General features: G+C 41.8%; 1 long non-coding RNA gene across 1 annotated transcript; it reads left to right on the forward strand.

The window, feature by feature from the left end:
* The first annotated feature begins 2,981 nt into the window (after window positions 1-2,981).
* Window positions 2,982-13,446, forward strand: LOC146867754 (uncharacterized). The gene is made up of 3 exons (XR_014962171.1): window positions 2,982-3,143; window positions 8,841-8,927; window positions 13,199-13,446. It is a non-coding gene; the product is annotated as an uncharacterized LOC146867754 (long non-coding RNA).
* The last annotated feature ends 2,864 nt before the right edge of the window (window positions 13,447-16,310 follow it).

Raw genomic sequence — 16,310 nt, forward strand, 5'->3', positions numbered from 1 at the left:
ATGCCATAAAACCATATAATAAAGTGGTTGAAGAATTGTCATTGAATGGGGACAAATTCATTGTGAGATGTGAGAGGTTTGTACCTCTAGGGGCAGTGGGGAACAAACTTGTTCAATTAGAACATGAAGTTCACATGGGACAAACCATTATGCTGAGGAGATTCAAGGATACATTTTGGTGGCCCAAGATAGATGGGGAAGTCAAGCAATGGGTAGAGAGGTGAGTGGAATGCAAACGTTTGGAGAAGAGGTTGAAAGTAGGAATTTATGTTGAGGGGGTTCAAGAACATGTCTCAGAAGCAGACTTTGTGTGGGAAAATATTATTAAGATTTTATTGGGCTGTTTGAATTTTTGCTGGAACAGGAGAGATTTGCTGTTATACTAGTTGATGCTAAATCAAGGTGGTTTGAAGTGGTGTTTCTGAGGAATGTGAACACAAAGTCCACTATTGCCCTTCTAGATTAAATCTTTAGAAGAGAAGGAATACCATCTAAACTGGTCAACAACAATGGTATGCAGCTTACTTCCTAAAAGATTAATAGATTTCTGGAAGGAATTGGTGTGAAACATCTTTGCACTGCATTATACATCCCTCAAGCAAAAGGTCAAGTGAAAAGGGTGAACCGTTTCATTAAAGGGACCATGGAATTTACCAGCAAGGCAGGGTTGAGTGTCCAGAATTCAGTAAAGGACATGTTGTATGCATAACTCACCACTCCCAATGCTCTCACCGGGAAAACCCTTCTTGAGATGATGAAGGGTACAAAATCAGGGAACAAGTTGGTTCTGTCATGGTTGCGGGAAGGATGTAAAGAGAATAGAGTAAAAAGTGTGGATGGTGGTCAGAGTGTAGACATGATTGGTGTTGGTGACTTGGTGAAAATTAAACCAGGCATTGTGAGACCAGGTTTGTTAAAGTTTCAGGGTCCCTACAGAGTGAACATTGTTGGACGAAGTTGTTCAGGGTGGATGGTGATGGACGATGGTGGCTTTCAAGTGGGTATACAAGATGAGAGTGAGAAGGAGATGGTCAGAGAAGCTCAGGTTGCTAGGCTTGACCTGGATATGAGGGATAATCAGGTAAAGTTCAGGAGGTTTCACAGGCCACTGTGCTGGTTGGGGGACTTTTTGTGTGGTTAGTTGGGTCTTCTAGGTGGCCGGATATCCTTCCCATTTGTATTGTGTAGGGTTCCTGTGTGTCTTTCCCATTTGTATCGAGTAGTATTCCTGTGGTTTTGTTTCTCATGATGTGGTAGCTCCTCATGTGTCTGTGGTGTGTGAGAAGAGAGGGGTTTGCACCCCATGTTGGGATGGGTTTTATCTGTGTGGAAAAAAGGCAGAGGTCTTAATGTTTTGTTTGCTATTATGTTTAAGGTAAGTGGATGCATTATAATTTATAGTGTTGGGCTTGTTGTGGTGTTCACGCTGGCAGCATCTTGTGGGAAGAGGGAATGTATTGATGCCACGGATTGTGACATACCAAGGGTTAGAGGGCAGTTGGGACTGGGAGAAGCTGCAGTGTCTGGCAGTAGAGGCACAGGTTTTCATCGGCTAATAAATGTGACCATGTTCATCACCTAAGTCTCCATTCATTGGTGAAAGGTGATTACAACACCTTTGGATACAATCCAGTTTTGGGAAACTCCTGCCTTGGACTGTAGATGCAGATGGAATGGTGGGGGCAGAGGTCTGATCCATGGACGTTCTCCTTTGCAGATGTCTGCCACCACTAGTGGAGGGCATGCTATATGATGGTAGGATCCCGGTACAAAGGTTCCCTACCACTGGTGATGGATTTGCCGGCAGGCTACAGAAACATGGGCTTCCTCTTTTCCCTGGAGATGAGGGTGTGTCTGGTGGAGACAAAGGGCTTCTCTGGTGAGCTCTTCCTGCAGTGAAAAAGGTAAGGGTGGGTGGGTGCCAGTACTAATGAGGATTAAGAGTTGGCAGGTATATTTTGTCAGGTTAGGATGGTAACTGCCATGATTGCTATCCTCTCCATTGACCAGATTGTTGATGCACTGACTAGTGCAGCGTAGCACTAGCAAAGCTTATTTTCACAAACAGATTATCGCTAATACCAACATAGCCTGGAAGCATGCTTCAAATAGAAGATAATGTTTTTCAAGCTCTGTTTATTACCCTGAAGTGTGTCTCATCATGGATCTTGAGGCAACCTTCATGTGTAGAGACAGGGGAGGCCATCTCAGAACAGGGTGTCTTGGGCCAGCTTGGTGAACAAGGACGAACGGGGTGAAGATAGAGTGTCTTTTGGTTTAGGACTCACACCCCTTTGGCATAGAATCTGAGCCACATGGAAGCAGAGGGTATTGGTCTGTCCTCATAATTTGTGGATCACTGCACTGGGAGCCCATTAGGACTGGGAAAACCATAAGGACAAGTGCACTAATGTGGAAAAGGACAGCAATCTCAGAGGAGACTACCGCCCTATCACTCATTGGAAAATATTACAACATAGCTCAGTGGAGAAATAGTTTTAGTTGAGAGGAAATACCACAGCCAACTGGCAGGTGAGAATGTAATTTACAGTTCTGCTCCCATAGCTAAACAATTTATTCTATGGGCTTCAAAGGTTAGTCTGCTAGTTGTATTGAACTAAAGGAACTTCACACTCAAAGAGGAAGCAAGAGGAGAGTTGTGAGATTAGAGGTCAAATATGTAACACCCTCCTAGATATGCTTGGCATGCAAATTCTGAATAGTCTTCTGCCCAATGGTATGTGTCCAAATGATTAACATATACTAGTAAGGATTAATCAGCAAACTTTTTAAAGGCACACCTCAAAATATTGGAACTGTGCTGCATACGTGTGAAATATATTGCGAGATTAGAGAACCCAACAATTAACCATGAAATTCCGCTGGAGATATGATAAACATTATGGGTGTGAAAATAATATGACTGCTAATGATGCCGAACAGGTGGCTGGGGCAGTTTACCTGTGTATATAAGTCTCATCTTCGATTAGGCCGGGCACATCTTGAAGTGACTCTTCCAATTTTTTCCTTGTGGCTGAGTTTGACGCTGGTGCAAGAGACAACCATGTCTGCCAAGGGAGGATACAGGGAAACTCAGAAAACACAGTGCCAAGATACTAAAGTCGTGGAGAGATGCCAAGACCGTAAGTAATTAGTTCTTACTTAAAAAAATATTATAAAAGGGCAGATTAAATGGTAGGAAGATGGGAACATGAGCTAGCTACAGCCAAGCACTATCTGGCCAACCTAACTTTTCCAACTTTTCAAATGATGAACTAGTAATCCTATACGTTCCACGATTAAATCAATTTGCTAATTGCCATCTTATGTGATCCGCTTGACATTGCATAAAAATGGTGATAAAATGTGAGACATGATATGGGGCATGCTTGTAACATACAATCTCCAAAGAAATGACTAGGTCGTAAAATTTTCACTGTAACAACTGCAAAACCTTAGGTAAATTCTGTGAAGAACTTGCAGACTTGATGTGACTGGTGGTCTTTTATACCGGCCTTTTTCAAAATTTCCATTTGGTAGCTTTACTAGGATCATGCTATAACTCTTGAGTGCTTGCAAAACGTTCTTTCAAATAATCACTCAAAATTATTTAAATGCACAACTAATGTTTAAAAATCAGAGGATAAAAAGTTACAGGGGATTGATTAAGTATGAGGGCAATGTTTTAGGTATTTCAAAATAACAACTCAGGTGGAATTGTAACTGGCTGGACAGAACCCATGTCTTTCATACTTTGAAAGGCTTCCAGTTAAGCTAATGCTGAAAGAGAAATGGATTTATGACCCAAGCCCGAGAACAGGAACTCCTTTGGCAGACCATTAAAAACATCTCTTTTTTTCTGGCTCATGCTATAATTTTAATATCAATTTATCAAGCAATCACTGCTCTTGGGTGCTTGCAACCCATTCTTTCAACTAATCACTCAAAATGCTTTATATGCGCAACTAACGTTTACAAATCAGAGAATAACATAGTTTTAAAAAAGTTATAGGAGACTGATTAAGTATGAGGGCAATGTTTTAGGTATTCCAAAATTACAATTCAGGTCGAATTGTAACTAGCTGGGCACTACCCATGTCTCTCATACTTTGAAAAGTTTCCAGTTAAGCTGATGCGGAAAGAGGAATGGATTTATTGCCCAAGAGCAGGAACTCCTTTGGCAGACCTAAAAAACGTTGGGGCATATTTGCAAGCCCCTAAGCCACTGGAACATTATTTTTCTGACACTCCGGTTGGTTTCTCCATACCTCATATTTACAAGGTGGCATTAAGCCACTTAACATGGTTTAACGTAACCCTGTAAATATGCCTCTTTCCGCAGCAGTCCGCTGCAGTAACGGGGCGGGCAATGTGTGTTGCAGTGGGTGTTCCACTGCAACACCCTTTGCTTTTTGATGCTGTCTCAGAGTTACAAGGATGTGGCAGCGACAAAAACTAAGGCCAGGTAAAACCTGATATTAGGGTGGCGATATGAGGAGAAATAATTAATTCATTCTGCAGCACAAATAGAAACAGCAAATTACCTTTAAATATTGTTTATGTGCAGAAAGGTGTCCCTTCCTGCACATAAACAATCGCCCCTGCAGCGCAGGCACCCTTGCAACATGACACAAGGGTGCCTGCATTGGCCCTAGGCAGCTTCTTTTAGCACCGGCGCTAGGGGAAACATAGGTGTGCATCGTAATTTTGTAAATACGGCACATTCCTGCATTTAGAAAATGTTGAGCGGGGCACGCCAAGTTTGGCGTTACACAGCACTCCAAAATTTTCTTGTACTTATCCCCCATTGTCTCTTTTTTCTTGTTCTTTATTATCAATGCTTGAAGCTTAGGATCGAAGACCATATTGTATGTCAATTCAAAATGCAACAGAAATGCATCTATAAAAAGTAACGCTAATATCCTCACTTCAGTCTCACCATACAACTCTCTCTTTAATTTATGATTACATGGCAATCCCTCGACTTTCACTATTTTTTAACTTTCAATTCAATAAACCTCATGTTTACTTCCTTCTGTTGTACTTTTTACAGTGTGTGTCATTATTATAATCTCAATTTGTCTCACCAAAACTAAATTTGGCAAAATGTGCAGTAACCTAGAGGAAATTATTGTATCAATCAACTTTTTTGATGCTATATGATACTAATGTGTGATTAATAGACCAAGATCTGTAGACAGCAGGTTTATTTATTTCATTACAATAAACACAAGGTTAATCTACAGGGATCAAAATTAGCGGTAGGAAGCTTGACAGTAAAAATAGAGGAGACTCTGGTGTGTTCAGTAAGACTGTGTTTGATCTTTTTAAAACTGTGTCAGAATCAACAACGAAGTTACCGGATGATCTAATAGGCAGCATATGGAGAAGTAGTTGTAATCAAGGGAAAGCCAAAGATTTGTGATCAAAGCCATAGTCAATGGGATACTACGGGGCATTCCTTTCCGTGTCACTGAAAAACATTAGGGTTGTAGGTTTACTGTTCACCTGCCAAAGCAGATTGAGCAATAGGGAAATCAGGAGAATTTATGAAACCGCACCGCCTCTTTAAGTCGCTTAAGACTGGAACGGAGTCCATATTATGGAAAGCTCGCCTAACCAGTGATTGACATTTTATCGGCTTTACATGCTTTTCAGCCACACTAGCCATTTAGGATTCTCAGAGATTTCCCAGTTTGGTACTATTACTAGCCTTCAAGATTCACAACCTGCAGATCAAAATAATTTTGACAATTTTTAATTCTGAAATATCTGCATACAACATGAGTGAAGGATACACCGGCATTAGGATCAGGACCTGGAAAGAATGGGGCCACCAACTGCTTCACAATTAAGTTTTATTTTCAGTGCTATATTGTCCTACTTAGTGTGGCCCAGCCACCATTGCCATCAAAACCAGCAACAACAGCAATAACGTGATGAAATGTTTTGCAAAAATGAATTGTGGGGAAATGTTATCTTAATCGATATATATTTTTTCATTCAAATGTTGCCATCCCTTACATAGAGGTCATGATGCTTCCTCCTACAGGAGCCATGAGAGAAAATTATCAGGAGACCTTCCGGGACTCTCAAACATTTCGAGCCCGATTCACAGAACTAACTTAAGACAAAATCCTAAACTTACTACCAGTTTGGTATTCACAGAAGGCACTTACTCATTCTGGTATTCACAGAAGGCACTTACTCATTTCGGTATTCACTGTAGTTTGGAGTCCTAACTTTAGGACTCCTAAATGCCTTCTGTGAATACCGAAATTTTTAAAATTAGGATTTTTCTCAGTTTAGGAGTAGTCAAGTTAGGACTCCTAACTTTACTACTCCTAAACTGAGAAAAATCCTAACTTTACGACTTTAGGTATTCACAGAAGGCATTTAGGAGTCCTAAAGTTAGGAGTCCTAACTTTACTACTACTAAATTGAGAAAAATCCTAATTTTAAGACTTTCTGTATTCACAGAAGGCATTTAGGAGTCCTAAAGTTAGGAGTCCTAACTTTACTACTACTAAACTGAGAAAAATCCTAATTTTAAGACTTTCGGTATTCACAGAAGGCATTTAGGAGTCCTAAAGTTAGGAGTCCTAACTTTACTACTACTAAACTGAGAAAAATCCTTGTTTTAAAACTTTCGGTATTCACAGAAGGCATTTAGGAGTCCTAAAGTTTGGAGTCCTAACTTTTCTACTCCTAAACTGAGAAAAATCCTAATTTTAAAACTTTCGGTATTCACAGAAGGCATTTAGGAGTCCTAAAGTTTGGAGTCCTAACTTTTCTACTCCTAAACTGAGAAAAATCCTAATTTTAAGACTTTCGGTATTCACAGAAGGCATTTAGGAGTCTTAAAGTTAGGACTCCTAACTTCTGTGAATACCGAAATGAGTAAGTGCCTTCTGTGAAAACCAAAATGGTAGTAAGTTTAGGATTTTGTCTTAAGTTAGTTCTGTGAATCGGGCCCTGACTCTTTCAGCAGTAGCGCTTCCGGTTGGAACCTGTTCCACAGTCAAGCAGATGACAACAGAAAATCTGTTCATACTGGTTCTGTGAATGAACATGTCCCACTCCCATCCAGAAATAACATATGCAAATACTCATGTGACAGGGATGAAAAAGAATTGTATGAATTAAACATGAAGTGGAATGGAATTTGGGGATACATTAACAGTCGATGCCCTTGCAGGTGTAAACTGTGCATAAATGCAATAAACTGACGGTCATAGCTGAAATACTCCTGTTTACATCACAATATATGTGTTCATGTGCTTTTTTTACCATTTCAGGACGAGCACTTGCTTTTTTTTAATACCTTTTGTGTTTCTATTAAAGTCACTGTTGCTTTCAAACTTTTCGATATTTTCTTCACCTCTTTTTCTTTTCAGGCACGAGTCAAACGTACATAAAAGTGGCTAAACTGATGCCTGAAAAACTGATTTAAATCACTCTGCAGAGTGTAGTCAAACTCCTCTCAGATTTATTATTACTTTGAAATATGACCCCTTTTATTAGCTCCTTAACCTCTTCAGTGCCCCGCCCTTTCCCCGCCCTGTGCCGGGCGTTGAATTAGCGGGCGGGGTTCATGACGAGATAGTCTCGTCATGGGCACAGCGCAACCGCGCTTCATGACGAGACTATCTCGTCATGGGCACTGAAGGGGTTAAATTGAATAAAATGACTTTTGTTCACTTGGCCATCTTTAGTCAACTGTTTTCCAAACCACTAATAGTCTTTATTCAGTGTGTGCCATAGAGGGTATACTATCTCTATATCACTTGCTTTATATCACATGACAACAATATCACATCCACAACATTGACCTAACCATCACATCGCAGAGTAAGATAGATAAAAAGTTCAAAATAGTAACTGTATACTTTGGGCCAGATATACGACTCTAAATTGCATGCGCAAACGGGTTAGTGACCCGTTTGTGCATGCAAAAATGAATAGGGCCATGTACAATTCCTAATTAGCGAGTCGCAATTTATTTGCGACTCGCTAAACAGGAATTGTGACTCGCGATTAGGAAGGGGCGTTTCAAGGGCGTCCCTTCTTAATAGCAACTCTCTACCCCATGTATAAATGTTTTTCGACCGCAATTGCGGTTGCGAAACACTTGCAACTTATCCCCCTCTTCAAGACGGTGGTAATGCACTGCAAATGGGAAGGAGTCCGCAGGGGATCCCTTCCCCTTTGCAAATGCAGGGGGAAATATTTTTTAGGGGCAGGCAGTGGTCCTGGGAACCACTACCTGCCCTTAAAAAGTGAAACAAAAACGTTTCGTTTTCTTTTTTTAAATGCAGCCCGTTTTCCTTTAAGGAAAACGGGCTGCATTAAAAAAAAAAAAAATGCTTTATTTAAAAGCAGTCCAAGACATGGAGGTCGCAGAGCTCAGCAGGCCACCATCTCTGGGAGGGCCAGCCGTTACCAATGGGGTCGCAAATTGCGAGTGCCTCATGAATATTCATGAGGCATGCAATTTGTGACCCCACTGGGAATCGCAAACAGTGTCTCAGACACTGTTGTACATGGCATTTCGCGATTCACAATCGAGCCCAATTTGCGAGTCGCAAATTGTCATGGTTGTACATCTGGCCCCAAGTGATATAGCAGATGCGATATTTTTATAAGGCCGATATTATGGACTTATATCTTGATGTAGCCAACCGCGCAGGGGTGTGAATGGGCTTGTGAAGCAGGCCCATGTGTGATTGAGTAGCCTTTGTCTAATGTAAGACTGCTAGGTGTGGCAATATAGATCAGATGTGTACTTTACCGTATGATATATATGAGTTGGTAATATGCAACCTTGTCTTCCTTTTCAGCATGTGCCCCAGTGGTGCTGTGCCAAGACCCAGTCCCTCAATGTGAGCCTCAGTGTAAGCCCCAGTGTGAGCCCCAGTGTGAGCCAGGTAAGTTTCATTTCATGAACATGACCCGAACGCTGACCATTCCCAATGAAGAGAGGTCATTCCTATATTGAATTCAAAACATTGTTATTTAGCAATATGTATCTGTTATCATAAAGTTAGTTATTTTTATAGGGCGGTTCTGTTATTTATAAAGATCTCTTTTCAGTTTACATTTGCATAAGATGGCTGTAAGACCAATTCCAAAGGTATGCTAAAGATTAAGGTTGTCAGATGGACGCTGTCAAGTGCAATTAAGGCAGTACCTGTAGTTTTAGCGCCAGCAAAGGGACTGTTGTGGTTGGAAAGGTGCAATCACTTCCTGTGTGATGCGTCAGTGCAGGAGTACATTGAAAGAGCCTCTTCCTGAGAAGCGACTGATGGCTGGTTGTGGAGGCTTGTTCCAGCACCAAGCTGTCCCATCAGAGTGTGCTCCTTTTTCAGAACACTAGGTCCAGCTTCTGACTTAAGAATTCTTATGGACTGATTCTTGACCTCACTTCACAGTATGGAATGGCTATGTGCGTAGGCAGAATTTCTTAGTGGGATCCTTCAGCTCTTGTTCTTCCCTAAAAGAGCAGATGTAGATGTTCTGGTGTGAACATGGGCTTCTATTGGAATTCTTCAGGGCATATTATCAAGCCCATTATCGCCGCTTTAGCGGCAGTTTTCTGCGGCTAAACCGGAGATAATTTTGCTGCCGTCCTTGATAATATGCCCCTAGGTGTCACAGTTCTGTCATCCAGGATGGACTGTGGTGGCTGATCCTGTCTGGCTCTTTCCAATATTATATTGGAGTACACTTAACAACTTCAGCACATGGCGTCTTGACCCTTGAAAAAGCTCAGCCAAGAACATCAAGCCTCAGGTTTATTAAGATTTAAGGCAGGTGCTCCCATGACGCAAAGCTGTGCCGAATGCTTTGTATCCCTTACAAAAGGTGTTTTGTGCTGGAAAGGTGCACTTTTTAATCGGCAAAAACTACTTTGTGTGGTTTTGTGTCAAGTAGATGTTCCTGGGTCAGATCAACATAAGTAGGTTTTGATGGAAAGGTCAGTCTACTGAAATAAGCAAAAGGAACACATGATGGACGGAATGCTGAACAATGCAAACATTCACTCCCAGTCACAAGGATCTGGGTTTATAATTCATCTTTCTTTTGCTCACCACACCACCCCAGTTTGGACCCAGCCATATGCAAATCAGCCTTGCCTCTGTGCCTCTTGGGAACAGTCCAGTCCGAACTGCTAAGCCAGGTCCTCCCTGGACCGAAAACAAGCATTCTGGGACCAGTTTCGGGGCATCACCCCTCATCAGCCAGGCTAGCTTGAATCCAGTGGGGCAGTGAGCCAGACTGGGCATTCTGTACAAACTAATGCCTACTTCAAGCAGGTGCAAATAGGGAGAAATGTGTCAATTTCTCAAAAAAGAAGCATTGCATGTGTGCTGCTGTGCACACCACGCATCCATTGTGTGTGTACTGTCTGAGTTAGTCATTTTAAAGCATAGGCAAAATGGGCTCTGTCCCAGGGTCCCTGCCTTTCAGGAGCCCCCTAATAGAGACAGCTCTGTTCTGTAGTGAGTCTTGCCCTTATGATCTTAAATAAATAGTTAACAAATTGTTTTAAATTAGGCCTGGGCGTAGTTCGCGAAGTAGCACTTTGCGAAGCTACGCAAAGTGAAGTTCGCACTACGCGAGCTACGCGTAGCACTTCGCGAACTGCGTAGTACCTTGTTCGCACTGTGCCAGATGTCGTTTTCAATGATTGCACAGTGCGGACAAGCAACCGGCAATCATTGAAAATGTCATCTTGCACAGTGCGAGCTGTAGTTTTCTGCTGCTCGAGTAGATTTTTACTCGAGCTTCAGCTTTCTCAACGCGAACTGGTAGTTTCTCATCGCGAGCGGTCGCGAGCATACGTGACCACTCGCAATGAGAAACCTGACCTCCTCACGTTGGGAATCTCGCCGGGAGGTTTATTTTCCATGCTCGCGATCGCCAACTTGAAGTTGCTGATCGCGAACAAGGAAAAAGTCTCGCCGGGATGTCATTTTGCTTGCTCGCGGTCGCCAACTTGACGTTGAGGACCGCGAGCAAGCAAAAAATGACCGCAGCACTACGCAACACTACGCTACGCGTGTTCGCACTGTGCTACGTGCAGTTCGCGTAGTGCGAAGTAGCGCGAACTTCGCAAACTACGCGAGCGTAGCGTAGTGCTTTGCCCAGGCTTATTTCAAATACCGTTTTCCATCAACTTATTTCCAATGTGGGTGGTCTGTGAAAGTCCATCACAGACATGTTTCAGAGAAATGGTGTGTTGATGTTTCCTACAAAATCCATAAAACATGTTTCTTTTAGAGCAAAACAGGACCTCACGTATGAAAAATGGGAGGGGTCACAGATATTATTTGCAATAATATTAGTGAGCTGCTGCTTTTACAATATTGAAAACCCACATCACCATCCCTAAATATTAGATGGAAACACATTCAGAATATACACTGTCAGTGACCTAGCCAAAGACGACTCGAAAGAGCTGAAATTTGGTCGTAAATTCAAAGTTCTTTCAAACAGGCCCCCCAAAATATGCTTGGCCCTGAACCCCCAAAATCCTTACGATGTTCCTCGTCTAGGCATAGGAATTTGTACAGGAAATATTTGTCTTCAAAACAGATCCTTTGCTGGACAGTGCACACTCCCCTCTGCACCTGTGCGAGGCTGTGCATCGATCAAGGCAGCCTCATTTGAGCACAGCACAAGGGATGACACTAGCAGCAGATTGATCTTTATAGATATGGCACTGCCCTGTGTTTTCCCTCTTGTGCAATGTGGCATAGCACATTTAGATGCTGCTCGGCTTTGCAAGAAAAATTTGTGAATCTGAGTCTAAATTCCCTATTTGCTCTAATTCAGAGCCTATAGATGGAGGGAGAATCACTCTGAAAAAGATATCATTAAAACATTGTTACACACATCTAATATTTGGCTAAAAACCATGCAGCCTATCCTTTGGAGAACAATTTGTCCATATCATGCATTTTCTGCAATGACTAACTTTGGCCAATGGGTATTCTGATTCTAAATCAGTTTCTACTCTCAATATTGATATGTTGTGTGTGGCTCTAATTTAGAGCCATTATCATGAACACTAGTTTTGAAATCTGGTTCTTCACTGCTCTGACATCAGAGCAACAGGACAGTGGGTGTTAGTCTGCTGTCTCTCCTGGATCTCTGTAGACCCATGATAGGTAGACAATCAAGGTAGAATTGTGCGCATTAACAACAGTGATTTCCCTTGCCAGTCACTGGTCAGCGTTGACCAGGGATGGCAGGTTCAACATCCCAAACTAAGATGACCTGTGAGTACACATGGTTCAAACCAAGCAACTGCATCTAGCAAAACAGATTCAAAGTTCAATGCATGTGAGCCAGAGAGGGTAAGCAGGCCCCATAAGGATAAAAAGCTCCAGTAGGGGGAAGAAGTCTTTGGTTGGCAGAAATATGATAGAAGGTTATCAAATGACACATTTGAAACCTCTTGGCTGTCTCACCTTTTGTAGGCTTCTGGTGCTTTTGAAACTTCATCAGATGCTGCTGTTTAGATTTGTTACACAAGGTTGGTCTGTGAGCTGGGTTGATTTTGTGAAGATAAGCATCACTACTGATTTGAGAGTTTTGACCCAAAATAAACACACCTCTCAAATATCCTGTTTGTGTTAACCACCTTGTAATTGTACAATGTAACTTAGAAGAGGAGCAGCTGTAGGTCATATGGTCAGTACTGGCTACATTATACATAGAACCTCATGACAAATGCAGAAGGAACTATCTAATATTCAATATCCACAAAAGTACACACATGATTAGATGGGGATGTCATGTTTGACTATAGTAAACCTATTGCCCACAAGTCATTACAATTTGGCAACTCAAAGTTTCAGCTTAGTAGTCTGGCAATCCATGTTGAAAGATGATGCACAAGACGTGATGAGAGCACCATTTCTGCACAGTATTTCATGGATCGGGCTGGGGTTAACAGCCTTCTATAACAGCACAGGTTCATGATCCTGAATGTTCAAATTATAATGGTCTGTGGAACACCTTAGTGAAGATATTCCCCATATATCTTCTTCCTTTGAAGACAAAAATACTCTTACCCCACTCATATAGGTGTCAGAAAGTCTTTTTCTTCAATATTTTGCTCTGAACCCAAAATTATGCACATGGTATGTCATAAAAATCACTCATTAATGTTCACTTTCTTTTTCAACAGCCCCATGTGCTCCTGTTTGCCAGGACCAGCAGTCAGCAAAAGGTGGCAGGAAGTGCTGACCTGAGAATATAAGCACCAACTCCCATGTTATCCGTCTACCTTCCACTGCCTGTGATAAAGAAGTAACACCGAAATAAAAATTGATTCTGATTGCACTGCAAGCCTTCACATTCCATTATGTACTATGATGTAGACAGAATAATGCCATTTGAATATGACTGCAGTGAAATATTAAATTATTAAAAGTTCTTTTGTCTGTCATGATCTCTTATAAATAATTTGATCATTCATTGAGTAGTATGTGAAACTCGGATGCTAAAGGTAATAAAAATGGTTATCTCAGGGTGATGTGCAAGCTGAGCCAGTGAACTCTGCATCAATGGCAGAAATCTCTGGTTCCACCAAGGACATTGTTGTCCTGAAGAAGAGACGTTGGCCAGAGGTACAATAACCCTTTGAGGCATATAATTTAGTCCCACCTCCAGAGAAGTCTGTGTGCCTTATTGGGAGTTTGGTGAAACTGTAGAGACATTCTCTTATGAGTAACACCATTACCCTATCACCCCCTGTATTCTACCAATAAATACCTTCAGGAAGTGAGAATGGGGAAAGTATGGATATATATCAGTTAAGCATTCTAAGAACAGCTTTTGATTCATAGCATGTGCAGTGAAACTGTGACCTACACTGGGTAGATGGCCCACCACATGACACCGTCCTTGGATTCTGACATCTGGATGGAGTTGTGTGAACCTCAAGCTTGGATTTGTGTAAGGTCCACCGAACCTCTCAAAAATCCATTACATTGCAACAGAATTGTGCAAGGTTCATCCTATCAAATGGAATTTTGTGAAGGTCATTCAAATTCTAATACAGACATGACATTGCAAAAGAATTGTGTAAGGTTTATCCAATTCCAATTGAATTTTGTATGGTCCCTGCAACTTCCCATACCACCATTGTATTGCAACAGGGACATTGAAGTCCATAAGCTTTGTGGTTTCTGAACTTTGAAGATGGCAATAGTATCTCAGGAACATCCATTCATCTTTCTCATTACAATCAATAAAGTAGAGGAAAGCAGCTCTGACAGACAGACGTCTACCAGTATTGCCACCAAATAACCATGGAGCAACCACAGATGGATGGTCTTGACTGCTTGACAGCAGTTGTTTCGCAGCACTTCACACAGAGTTTGTTGAAATACTGCTGCAGGGCTGCCTGTTGCTCAGTCTTTCAGAGAACTAAGATGTGATGCCATTTACATATGCGGTGCCTTTGCTCAGGTTGGAGGGCTGCTCACGGGGAAGAGGTTAGCAGAAGAGGATGCGTTTTCAGGCCCATTGGTTAGCTCGCCAGGGAAACAATACCAGAGTAGCATGTTAAACAGCTTTACTACAACCACCTGCCCAAGAAGCTGTCTCAGAATTTCTACTGTGTTATAGGTGGATCACAAAGTGACTTTAAAGATACTTTTAAAAGGGGTGCATCAATCTGTGACTTGGTAGATGGTGTGAAATATACATAATATCCTATGAGAACACAGGGAAAGAATAATGAATTTGAACTCTGTAACATTTGTGCTTCTGTTAGATGGATAAAAAAGTGTGTATATGTGTGTGTGTGTGTGTTATCGCTACCATTATGTACAGACAAACCCCCTTAATTCTGGAACTGGGGTTGGCATACCATCTTTTATATTAGGAGGAAAGGCTTCGAGAATCAAGTGGCTAGTAAGGAACCATAAAATGGTGCCCTTTGGTGGTACTCAAGTAAATTCAGAATCGGCATTCGGAATGATATCAAATTGAGAATTTACAGCACTTTGGATTGAGTCTCCTAGCAGTCAGGAAGGTCTCTGCATATGGGCTGATACTTCACCTCCTTGGAGAGGCAGAGGTTACTGTGACACCTTATGGAAGCCACACTGTCTGTTGAGGTGCTGTCAATGAATATAAAAGAATGGCCTACAAATAGTAATACACAAATTGTACCAGAATAACAAAAATTAAATGCTAAAACAGCCTTTGAGGTTATTGTTGCTGGTTGCAGAAAAGCAGCTCAGTGCTGGAGATTACAGAATTAAAGCGTCCAAGAGAGAACGTGTAGGACTGGGTACGGCAAAGACTGGACACCCAGAGGTGGAGCAGGCAGGTCGGGCAATCTACGAATAGAGAATGTGATGAACAGGAGAGCAAAATGATGGAGTGTTCGCCATTGATGCACTTTTCAAAGACACCTTGTGTGGAGATGGAATCCGTTGGATTGAAAAGTGAAGGCCATTGAGGATTGGTGATAAGTGGAGGAAAAACAGCCATTGTTTGTCAGCAATTAGAGCTTAACTAGAATTTAAGAGCAGCCCCAGAAAATGCCAACTTAGGGCGAACAAAGGAAACACAAGGAGATAATGGACAGAGCGATTAAACTTTTCAGAAACTCACCCCCAATCACAGATCTGGGTTGAATCCATCATCGTTCTTTATCTCACTTCGCCACCCCAGTTCAGACACAGCTATATGCAAATCAGTCTTGACCTGTGCCTCATGGGAACAGTCCAGCCCGAACGGCCAAGCCATGTCTTCCTTGGACCGGAAATAAGCATCCTGGGACCGTTATCGGGCTAACAGCCCTCATCAGCTAGGCTAGCTTGAATCCAGTGGCAAAGTGAGCAAGGGACCCACGTCTGGGCATACCCTGCCAACTTAGGAGGAAAAAAGCAAACACAAGGAGATGATGGACAGAGCGCTGAAACTTTTCAGAAACTCACCCCCAGTCACATATCTGGGTGACGTCATCAGCAGTGGATTGAGGTCGCGCGAGTTATATTTAGCTGAACTAACTTTAACGGGGGAATTTCAATGGTTTTTACGAGTGAAATGTCCAGCTAACTATAACATGTGTGAAACCTATGGTTTTTTCAGTGAATATATATATACATATATATATATATATCTATTCACTGAAAAAAACATAGGTTTCAGGGATGTTATAGTTAGGATTTAGCATTTAAAAAAACCTTAGAAATTCACTGAAAAAGCCATAGGTTTCAGGGACGTTATAGTTAGTTGGACTTTTGACTCATATAAAACCAGAGAAATTCACCTGTTATAGT

This window comes from Triturus cristatus, chromosome 1_2 (genome assembly GCF_964204655.1).
Source record: "Triturus cristatus chromosome 1_2, aTriCri1.1, whole genome shotgun sequence".
Classification (NCBI taxonomy): Eukaryota; Metazoa; Chordata; class Amphibia; order Caudata; family Salamandridae; genus Triturus; species Triturus cristatus.